This window comes from Mustela erminea, chromosome 2 (genome assembly GCF_009829155.1).
Source record: "Mustela erminea isolate mMusErm1 chromosome 2, mMusErm1.Pri, whole genome shotgun sequence".
In the NCBI taxonomy this organism is placed as follows: domain Eukaryota; kingdom Metazoa; phylum Chordata; class Mammalia; order Carnivora; family Mustelidae; genus Mustela; species Mustela erminea.
The window spans coordinates 151,171,008-151,183,703 of record NC_045615.1 but is presented as its reverse complement, the minus strand read 5'-3'; positions in this window follow the sequence as shown (position 1 = coordinate 151,183,703).

Sequence of the window (12,696 nt, the reverse complement as noted above, 5' to 3'; positions counted from 1 at the left end):
TAGAACAAACAATCCTAAAATTTTCATGGAACCAGAAGAGACCCTGAATTGCTAAGGAAATGTTGAAAAAACAAACAAACAAAACTGGGAGCATCATGTTGCCTGATTTCAAATTTACTACAAAGCTGTGATCAGCAAGACAACATGGTACAGGACAAAAACAGACACATAGAGCAGTGAAACAGAGTAGAAAGCCCAGACATGAACCCTCAACTCTATAGTCAAATAATCTTTAACAAAGCAGGAAAAAATATCCAGTTGAAAAAAGACAGTCTCTTCAACAAATGGTGCTGAGAAAATTGGACAGCTACATGTGGAAGAATGAAACTTGACCATTCTCATACACCATACACAAAGATAAACTAGAAATGGATAAAAGACCTCAACGTGAGGCAGGAATCTATCAAAATCCTAGAGGAGAACATCAGTAATAACCTCTTCAACGTCGGCCACAGCAACTTTTTTCAAGACATGTCCACTAAAGCAAAGGAAACAAAAGTGAGAATGTATGCAGTCTCAAACCAGAAGTATGTATAAGGCAAGACAAACCCAAGAAAATGGTAAAAATATTGCTCATGTATGAATACCTCTATAAACAATTCAACACTTACTGTGAAGACCTGTTTATTCACTTAAGAACACAGAAGAAGAAAGAGGAGGAGGAGGAGGAGGGAGAGGAGGGGGAGGGTGGGGATGGGGGCGGGGAGGAGGAAGAGGAGGTGAAGGAGGCTGAAGGGGGAGTGGGAGGGAGAGGAGAAGATGAAAATGGCTTGCAGATGCATGCAAACACTATCAATCACTACGGTCAACCTTTTAGCTAATTCCTGCACTCCTTGATGTACCAAGACACGACCAGTACATGTCATCAGCCTCAGTCCCTTCATCATTGGTTAATCCACATTAAAGTCAATAGCACCTAAAATGTTCTACTGAGTATTCTCTGGAAGTACCCTGAGTTCTTAATCCTCAGGAATATCCTTTCCTTATTCTGGTCTTGAAGTTATTCACATGATTACTATCACTGTTAACAAAGAGCTGATCAATTCTTTCTACTCTGAAAAGTACCCCTAAATATGTCATGAAGAGGACTAGATGAATGTGAGCCAGATTACCTGCAATTTTGTATTGGAAAAAATTTTGCATTGTTAGACTTGGGAGCATTATATTAAGTAGGTCATATATAAATAGTGGCCAGATGTAAACCACAGTTAATTCAAAGATAAAAAGCAGAGTCACTTAGCAAGCATAATATAAATCAATTCTTTGGGGACCAGAAAAGTAATCCAGACACAGAAACCAAACATTCTGATAATCCTATCTTGGTCACAGACTTATAAGGCAGTTATTATCATTTGCTACTGTTTGGTCTGGATCATGTTTCAATTTGTATTAATCCCTTCAGCTTTTTGTTAGTTATCAATGCTTTCTGGATGGATTATTTCATTTGGTAGATCTTTCTCTATACTGTGAACTTTGTTTGTGATTATAATGTCTAGTTTCACTGAACTATTTTTGCAAAACTCATACAGTGAAATCTTTGAAAAAGTGGACAGGTAGAAATTTTTCAATGAAACAGTTGCCAAGAGAAATATGATCAGTAGGATAGTAACTCTGCTCTCTACATTTCTGACTAGCCCATTCTTTGCTTACTGAAGAACACAGTCTTGTTAAGAACTTCCAGAGACTGGGAAACTCCCAACTTCTGTGTGTATCTTTGTGTGTGTTTATGTGTGAATATGTGTGTCTGTGTGTGCATGTGAGAAAAAGAGAGAGAGAAATGTATTTATCTTCAGACTCATTAGGATTTTTTCTGAGCATTTATTGAAATTGATTAAATACCAGCATTTAATTTAATTTAATCATTTAACCAATGATAAAATACCAACATTTATAGATAGTGTAAAATAAAATTGCAGTTTTGCCTAGACATTATATGTTATGCTCATTGTTCTGGTCTATATATTAAAAACATCTCATTTCACTTTTGATAGTTGTCTCAATTTGTAAAATATATTATATGGTATCTAGTATCTGGAGGGCTCTTATTTGCTAAGAAATCAAAGTAATATTGAAATCTCAGGGTTACAACAAACCCTAACCCACAACTAAATTAACCCTATATCTGATGTCACATTTCTTATTCATCTTGATAACATGTCATTTTATTAAAAAAAAATCACAGTATCACTCAAAGACAACTTGTATTAATAGGATACTAAAATTAAAGAGGTTTTGACAACCAGATAAAAGTAGAGTAAAATCCTTTAATTTATTTTCCTTATAGTTTGATTATATAACAAACTTGGAGAATTCCCTGTTTTTTCATATGAACACTGCGCAACATATTGGTTCTACACCAGTACTTGCAAAATGTCATTGTAAATAAAAGTTCTAGTAACATACCTACTAAAAATTACTGTGCTCAATGTTTGTCCCAGACATTGGCCTAAACACTGATGATAAAAGAAGGAACAAGAAAGACAAGTCTTGGCTCTCATGTACCTTGAATTTCATGGAAAAAAAAAAGGAGTATAAAATGAGTAATTAAACAAATGAAAGGTAGAAATGTTTAAATAGGAATATACTAAAAATAAAAGCTTTATATTCTTTACAGTCCATACTACATATTTTTGTAGAAATAATTAAAAAAAATTAAAAATGAATGATATGGGGAAAAGGGAGAGAAAGATAATTTTGTTAGCATTCTGTCTATTTCTCTATTTCTTGTTACATCAAGACAAATCAGCAAAAGAAGCTTCCCTGTATTACAGCTTAGGCATCTTGTGAGATACTGCAATCGGAGAAGCCTTCAGACTGAAATACAAAGAGTACTAATTTATATTTTCAAAGTTTGTTTTCCTTGTAGAAATCTTTAAAAGTGAAGCCTTGTAGGAAGAGAAAACTTAAATATGAAACAAATAGATAAGATTTCACCATCCTCAAGCTTTGTTCCCCTCTTTTTTTTATAATTAATATTTAATTTTTTTTTTTTTTTTTTTTTTTTTTTTTTTTTTTTTTTTTCTTAGAGAAGTGTAATACAGGCTAACTATTGCCAGGCATAAGTATTTTCCATGCATATGGCTGGATTCATCCCAGGGGTTTCACACTCTACTGCACATTGGGGTCAATTTATTTCATATTTTCTACTGTCATATATGTTTGAGAGAGGTGAAAATGTTTATTGAATTTCTTAGGGTTATGTTTAGTGAATTTGTTAGCTGGCATGCTGTGGTATTCCATCAGGAAGCCCCTTTACAATCTGAGATGTCCTGTCTTTCCTCTCAAAATATACCCAGCCGGTTTCAGGTCTTCTTTATATCTTAAGAAAAATTCTTTCTCCTTATAATTATTTCATTATTCTTCTAGATGAAGATATGGTTATTGTTGTGAGTATCTATAACTAATTCAGTGTTCTTTGGGATGTCTGATATTTGGATTTAATTGATACTCCTGTAGGCTACTGGACAATTAGTTGGATATAATGTTTTGTAAGTCTGGACTTCTCTGCTCTCTTAAATTAGTAACTATTGGTAGTTCATCAACAAGATTTCCAAAAGATGGTGAGAATTGTTTCAGTAATGCACCATGGCACTTTTGATGTTGTTGTTATTGTTTATCTGTGGGATGCTTAGCTCTATTAAGAAAATGAAATGGAAGCTTATCAAATTAAACTTGATAGCTTCCTCTTTGTAGCTGGTAATGGGCATTCTTCCATGTTCCTCTCCTTTAAGGACACATACTGACTTAACTCAATCTCTCCTGTTTTTTCAAACCCCCTCAGTATTTGGCATACTCATGAGAACAATAAACATTTTCAAAAGATGTGATTGGACTTAACCACCTAAGAATGGAGACTTGTAGTAAGAGGGTTAGTATCTTTGGATGAATAGGGAAAGGCAGGTAGTAATGAGAAAATGAAGATTATGGAAGAATGATCTGATGATCTAAGAGAAACAGTCACCAACACAACTCAGACAATACAAACAATAGACATACATCATTTGTAACATTCTTAAAGCTCGTACTCAAATCTTGTAAGGAGAAAGGTTTATGAAGAGAAATATTTTATTAACACATAGAACCATACTTTATTTATAGCTCATATTAGCAATGCTGATTATCTGTCCCTTCAAGAAAAGTAATTCATTAAAGTAAAGATTGTTTTATACCCATGAATAAGCATATACACTGGTTATGGTTAAAATGGGAGCATTTATCCTTGGATAATTCAGAACTCCATAATTCCAAACTGTTTGAAAACCACTGGAAACCAAAAGCTTTTGTTAGCATTTCATGGAAACAGATCAAAATGATAGTGTTAACTCCAATCTCAATAAACATTTTATCCTTAAATATTTCTTATGAACTAATAAAGTCCTCAAATTAATTAAAAAAGAGGAGCAAAAAAGAACTGGTAATTATGTGAAATTAAAGTTGAAATGTATTGGGAGCTCATGAGGAAAATTTACATTTTTATTCAGGTAAAATCCTATCTCAAAGATGGTAGAATTTTTTTTTCATATACATTTTTCTGCAAGCTCAAAATACCTCAGTATTCATATTTAAATATCATAAGGCTACCTGTTGAATTTTAATCAGATAATACTATTCTTTCCATGAATGAGTGTGCATACTTTTCATTTTACACATCCTTAACAAATACACTGGATGAAAGAAATTTATGTATCCTGAATACTCATTACCATCAGTAGAGTAATGCTCAACTTATACTGGCATTTTTATTAATGACATATGGACTCAAGACTTTACCTCATGTACACAGCAAGTACTTCTAATCCATGAATTTCTTCCTTTATTTCTGAGATTGGTCTACTAATTGTCCTTTTGGTGTTTAATTATTCAAACTAGAGAACACTAAACTAAGTTTTGTTTTTTTTTTTTTTGTAGAAGTATCTATGAACAATAAGAACACTCAAAAATGAAAAAAAAAGTTTTTTTTAAATATAGGCTTTAGTGGGATATTTATTAATTGATAGGACCATGTTCATTATCAATCTATGCATATATGGATCTTATAAATTAAATATAAATAATGAATGTGAAGTCTACTACAAGATGGTAGACCAAATACCCATGTGTAATTCCATTTCTCATAACCCCATTGAAATGAGAGAAAATCAACTGAAATACAAGGATGTGTATGTGTGTAATCAAAACAACTGCCAAAACAAAGAGATGCTATTAATTAAAGAGGTATATGTTATTCCTGGAAAGTAGAAGGTGAAAATACCAGAGTAATAGATAAATCAGAATGAAGAAACTGAAAACAAACAAACAAAAAACCAAAAATCAAACCCTTCTCTTAAGGAGGATTGTATGCTTCTAAGCTGAAACTAGAGAACAAAATTGGATGCAAATATTACAAAAACCGCAAAAGTACTTTTTTGGGAGAACTTCCAGAACATCAGAATAAGGCTTTCTAAATCCCCATTAACTTTGCAAATACTGACAAACATTGTCAAAATCAAGTGTTTTAGAACACTGCAAATGAGCAAAGCTCACAACAATTTGAGGAATGTTTTTTTCAAGGAAGTAGCTAAATCTTGGTAAGCATTTACATTTCTTATTACAATTTCCCACTCCTCACCATGGGTGGCCTTAAAAAATAGTAAACTTAGGACAGTGATAACTGTGAAAATCAGGAAGTTAGCTGCCACTGGAGAGAGAAGATGGGTTTGGAATCTTGTAAAAATAATCTCAGAGAATTGTTACTATTGGCCTTGCTAGACTTGTTCTTCAAAAACTACACTCATGGCACTTGTCTTTATTTGATTTGACCCAGGCCTTATTCAGTGAGGGTATGTTTCAAAAATAATGAGCAATAATTGCTTTACATCATGGCTGCCTGAGGTGGCTATATTATATAGTACAAACAAGAGGATGACAAAATTCTTAAAAAGAAAATCTGGAGAATGTGATATCCACAGGGGATTTTGAAAATAGTAATATATTCCTGGGAATCTACAAGTTTATGGTCATGAACTGGTGTGTGTACATGCCTAGGAAATTCTTAAGCAGGTTCTAATCTCTTGTCTCTGATTGACCTTGAGGTTCTGCATACATAAAAAGTGAAACCTAAGACAGAGTTATAAAGTGCTTGTCATATCACCTAACAGTTACCAAACATTCATGCAGAAACCCTCAGCAAAGGCTGGGAGTCTTAGCAGTTCAAGGAATATAAGAAAAATTATTAGCCAACCGATGAGCTAATTGAGCATAGATTTCTGTGCTCACCCATGGCAAAGAACACAGATTTATAGAATTAGTGCAGGAGAGTCACTATGCAAGTTAGCAGTAATTTCAACAACATGAAAAAAATCCTAGGAAGAGGGGAATCTGATTTCTAGTTGCACATTACATCATTTAAAATGACCAGTGTGGTACAAAAATTATGAGAATGGAGGAGCACCTGGGTGGCTCAGTCAGTTAAACATCTGCCTTCAGATCAGGTCACGATCTCAGGGTCCTGGGATCAAGCTCTGTGTTGGGCTTCTTGCTTGGCAGAAGAATCTGCTTCTCTCTTTCCCTCTGCTACTACCTTGTGCTCATATTTCTCTCATACTCCCTCTCAAATAAATAAAATTTTTAAAAACAATAAAAATTTTCAAAAATTATGAGATTGGAAATAAACAAAAATATTTGGATCCTATACAAGAAGAAAATGATTCAATAGAAACAATCTAATGGGCCCAGATGTTGAACTTACTAGATAAGATTTTAAAGGAGTGTTATAAATATGTTCAAAGAACAAAAGGAAACCATCTGTAAAGAATTAAAAGAAAATATGATAAAGGTGACTCACCACATATGATTATAAAAAAATAGAAAAAGTGAAGTTTATAGGATTGAAAAGTATAATACTGAAATTTAAAAAAATGTATTAGCAGCCTCAGCAACAAATTCAATGTAAAAAAAATCAAGTTGGCTGGAGAAACATAACCAATGTATTAATACTTTCAAAACTGTGGATATCACATTCTCCAGATTTTCTTTTTAAGAATTTTGTCATCTGTTTGTTTGTCCTATATAATATAGACACCACAGGCAATTGATATTATCCAGTATGAGAACTAGGAATGAAGAAAAATGAACACTGCCCCAGAGATGTGTCAGACAAGGTATTCATTTCCTTAAGCTGCCATAACAAAACATGATAAATTTGGTGGCTTAACATAACAGAAACTTGATCGTTCTTTCTGGAGGCCAAAGCCAAACCAATGTATTGCCAAGGCTATATTCCATTTGGAGTTTAAGAGAGAAATTGTTGTCTGCTTCTTCAAGTTTCTAGTGTCTATTGACATTACTTGGACTGCACAGATCTAATTCTGCTCATAATGCCTCCTTATTGTCTATCTATTCTCCTCCTGTATTTCTCAAAAAACAAATTTTGCTGGATTTATGGGCCACCTGGATAATCCAGAATAATCTCATCACCAAGATTATAAGCTTAATTAATTCATGTACAAAGTTCCTTTTTCCAAGGTAATATTTACTAGTTCCAAGGATTTGATATGGATATATTTTGGGAGGCCATATTTTAAGCCTAACACAGACATCATCAAGCATAACAATATTCGCTTAATGGAAGTCTCAGAAGAAGAGAAGACAAGGGGTTTAAGGAATATTTGAATAGTTAATGGAGCAAAAAACAAATTTAATTAAAATTTTATACCCATACCAAGAGACTCAATAAGCTCTAATTAGGTTAAATTCAAGGAAATCTACACCTACACACATTATAGTCAAATTGTCAAAAATAGAATTTGGAGAGTAGCTGGGGGAAAATGATTCATAATGTATAATAAATAACTAAAAAAATATGGGTTTCTTATTGAAAACAAGGTTTCCAGAAAGAAGAATAACTATTCAAACAGATGAAAGAAGCTCATTGACAAAAACTGCATGTCCAAAAAAACTATTTTTCAAAAATGAAGGATATAAAAAGAATGATAAAAGACTACAGTGAACAATTATATACCAACAAATCTGATACCTAATAGAAAGGGAAAATTCATAGAAATGTAAAACCGCAAAGATTAAACCATGAAGAAAAAAAAATGAGCACAAATTACTAGTAAAAAGATCAAATCAGTAATTAAAACTTCCCAACAAAAGTCCAGGACAAGATGGCTTCATTGGTGAATTCTACCAAACATCTAAGGCAAGTTAATTCCAGTAATTTCAAACTCTTAAAAAACAGAAGATGAAGAAACACAAACCAAACTAGCAAACCAAATTCAACAACACATTAAAAAGATTGTACACCATGATTAAGTGGGATTTATTCTAGGGATAGAGGCTAGTTCAACATCTGCAAGTCAATCAATGTGAAACATAACATCACAAATGAAGAATATAAATCATGTAATCATCTCAATAGATGCAAATAAAAACTTTTGACAAAATTCAACATCCATTTACAATAAAAACTCTCAAGAAAGTGGGTATAGAGGGAATGTTTTTCAATTTAATAAAGGCCATTTATGACAAGGTCACAGATAACATCATACTCAATGGTGAAAAGCTGAAAGACTTTGCTCTAAGATCAGGAATGAGACAAAGATTCCTCCTCTTGCCACTTGCATTCAACATAGTATTAGAAGGCCTAGACAGAGCAATTAGGCAATCAATCAATCAATAATCAATATAAAGGAATAAAGACATCCTAATTGGAAAAGAAAAATGAAAACTGACATTATTTACAGGTGACATATTATATATAGGAAACCTTAACTCCAGCAAAAAGTATTAGAATCAGTCAACAAATTCAGTAAGTTTTCAGGGTAAAATACCAATATACAAAACAGTTGTGTCTCCATACACTAATAACAATCTATCAACATGAGATATTAAGAAAAAAATCCCATTTACAATTGAATTAAAAAGGAGAAAATAAGAATAAAATTAACAAAGGAGGTAAAAAAAACTACACTGAAAACTATAAGACATTAATGAAAGAAATTTCAAAAGACACAAATAAATGGAAAGATAATCATGCTCATGGATTGGAAGAATTGATATTACTAGGATGCCCATACTACCCAAACCTATAAAGTCAATGCAATCCCTTTTAAAATTTCAGGTGTCATGCTCATTTTTAAAATCAGGCTTTTCATTATTACTGTAAATTTTAAGAGTTATTTTTTATATTTCATAGAACAGATTTTTATCAGCATTTTTTTTTCCTGGTCTGTGGCTTATCTTCTCATTCTTTTGATATTATCTTCTACAGAAGTTTTTAATTTAAATGAGGTCTAGTTTATCAAGTCTCTATTTCAGAAATTATGACTCAAATATTATATCTAAAAAGTCATTACCATACAAAAGGTCATTTAGGTTTTCTTCTATGTGATTTTCTGGGAACTTTATAATTTGGCATTCTACCTTTAGGTTTGTATTACATTTTGAATAATAATAATAATTATTATTATTATTATTTTTGTGAAGGGCTAAGGTTTGTACCTAGATGCAGTTTTTTGTATGTAGATGTTTTGTTTCAGCACCATTTATTGAAAACACTCTTTTCTCCTTTGTATTGTTATTGCTCCTCTGTGAAGGTTCATTTACCTCTATTTATATGGACCTATTTCTGTGTTCCCTATTTTCTTCCTGATTTAGTTGTCTTTCAGGAGTACCACACTGTCTTAATTACTGGAGCCTTACAGAATGTTGACGTTAAGTAGTGTTAGTCATGTAACTTCGCACAGTTCTTAGTTCTTATTTCAATCTTTAGAGATCTTTTCACAGTGATCTTGTATGTATATTGTTAGATTTTATGCCTAAGTATTTCATTTTGGGGGGAGCTAATGTAAATGTTCTGTGTAATTTCCACTTACAATTTTTCATCATTGGTATATAGGGAAGTGACTGATTTTTTAACATTAGCCTTGTATCCTCAAACTTGTTACACTCACTTATTAGGACCAACAGGGATTTTATTGTTGTCATTTGTTTACTCTTTTGGATAGTCTATGTAAACCATCATGTGATCTGCAAACAAAGTTTCATTTTTCTTGATCTGTATACCTCTTATTTCCTTATCTTGTCTTACTGCATTAGATAGAGTATCTAGGACAATGCTGAAAAGCAACTGTGAGAGAAGAGGTCTTTGCCTATTCCTGATTTTGTTGCAAAGCTTCAAATTTCTTGCTGTTAAACATAACGTTAGCTGGAGGGTTGTTGATTGGTTGGTTGATTGGTTGGTTGGTTGGTAGAGGTTCCTTATCAAGTTGAGGAAGTTCTTTATTCCTAGTTTGCTGAGAGTTTTTATCATAAATGGGCATTTTCTACATCTATTATAGGATCATGTGATATTTCTTATTTAGCTTGTTGATATGGATTAATTTATTTTTAAATGTTGATTTAGCCTCAAATGTCTACAATTAATTTCATTTGGTTATGGTATATAATTATTTTTATATATTGTTAGATTCAATTCACTAATATTTTGTTGAGGATGTTTATATTTAAATTCCTAAGAAATACAGTCTGGAGTTTTCTTTTCTTCTAATGATTTTGTCTGGTTTTGACAATGCTGACCACAGAGAGTAAGTTAGGAAGTATTGCCTCTGCTTTTATCTTTGGAAAGGATTATACAGAATTGATTTAATTTCTTCCATAAATGTTTACTAGAATTCATCAGTGAATTCCTATGGGCCTGGTGCTTTCTGTTTTGGAAGATTCATAACTTCTTATTAAGTATAAGTCTATTAAAATGTTTATTTCTTTTTATGTGAGTTTTGGCAGCTTGTAATTTTAAAGCAAGTGGTCTATTTAATCTAGATTATCTTATTTGTGAGCGCAGAGTCATTCATAATATTATTTTATTATCATTTTAATGTTCTTGGGATTTATAGTAATATACCCCCTTTTATTTCTGTTATTAGTATTGAATTGTGTCTTTTTTTCTTCTTAGGTACTTGGCTAGAGGCATATTGATTTAATGTATTTTTTTTAAAGACCCAGATTTTGGTTTTATTTTTCCCTATTAATTTTAATTTCATTGACTGATGCTTTAATTTTTATTATTACTCTTTTTTCTGCTTACTTCAGGTTTAATTTGCTATGATTATTCTACTTTCCTAAGATGGAAGCTTAAGTGATTGACTTTAGATCTATCTTCTTTCTTTTTTTTTTTTTTTTAGGCTAAAATCCCTTTATTTTTTTTTTTTTTAATTTTATCTCTTTTTTTTAAATTTTTTTATTTTTTATAAACATGTAATATATTTTTATCCCCAGGGGTACAGGTCTGTGAATCGCCCAGTTTACACACTTCACAGCATCTATCTTCTTTCTTAATATATGTATTCATTACTGTAAATTTCCTTCTAACACTTTTTTCTCTGCTTCTCCTAAATTCTGATGTTGTGTTTTTATTCAAAATATTTCCTTGTTAGTATAGTGGTATCCTTGCCTGTCAAAATATTTTTAAATCTCTCTTGAGATCTCCTTTGACCTATGCTTTGTTTAGAATTTTGTTGTTTAACTTTCATGTATTTTGGGATTCCCTAGCATTTTGTTGTTGTTAATTCCTAGTTTAATTTCATTGTGTTCTGCAAATAGACACTATGATTTTCACTCTTCCAAATTTGTTTAAGTATGTTTTCCACTCCAAAATTTGGTCTACGTTAGGTGAATATTCCATGTGAGCTTTAGAAAAATGTGAATTCTAGAGCATCTAGTTGGTTCAGATGGTTAAGTGTCTGCCTTCAGCTCAGGTCCTGATCTCTAGGTCCTGGGGTCAAGGCCCATGTCTGGCTCTCAGCTCAGCAGGGAGTCTGCTTCATCCTCTCCCTCTGCCTCTCGCCCTGCCTGTGCTCTCTCTGACGCCCCCTCTTTCAAATGAATAAATAAAATCTTTAAAAATAAGGAAAAAAAAGAAAAAATGTGAATTCTAACATGGGACAAACCAGTCTATAGATGTCAGTTACATCCAGTTGATTAACGGTGTTGTGTTCAACTGTGTGGTTACTGATTTCTGTCTGTTGGATCTTTCCATTTCTGATTCATCTGTTTCTCTTTGCTGTCTGTCAGTTTTTGCCTCACATATTTTGATTCCCTGTGATTAAGTGCATGTCCATTAAGATTCACTATGTCTTCTGGGAGTATCAACTGTTTTATTATTATGTAATGTCTCTCCTTATGTGTAATACTATTCCTTGAAGTCTTCCCTGTCTGAAATTATTACATAGCTGCTTTTGTTTCCTTCTGATTAGTTTTGGCATGTCATCTTTCTCCATCTTTTTACTTTTGATATTTATGTCTTTATATCTAAAGTGGGTCTTTTGTAGACAACATATAGGTGGGTGTGTTTTTTGATCCACTTTGACAATCTCTTTTAAATAGTTTATTTAAATCTAAGACATGTAAGTTATTATAAATACGGTTGTTTTATAATCTATATTTATTGTTGTTTTTTGTTTGTTGCCTTGCTCTTTGTCTCTGTTTTTGTCTTCCACACTTTTCCTGTCTCTGGTGATTTTAACTGATCATTTTATATAATTTCACTTTCCTTCCTTTCTTAGTGTGTCAATTACACTTTTCACTTTTTGGTGGTTCCTCTGGAGTTTGCAATATGCACTGATTGCTTACTCAAGTCTATTTCAACTGAAACTATAACTCTTTATGGCTAGTGTAAGTACTATCATTATTGTTATTTAATCATGTATATATAAA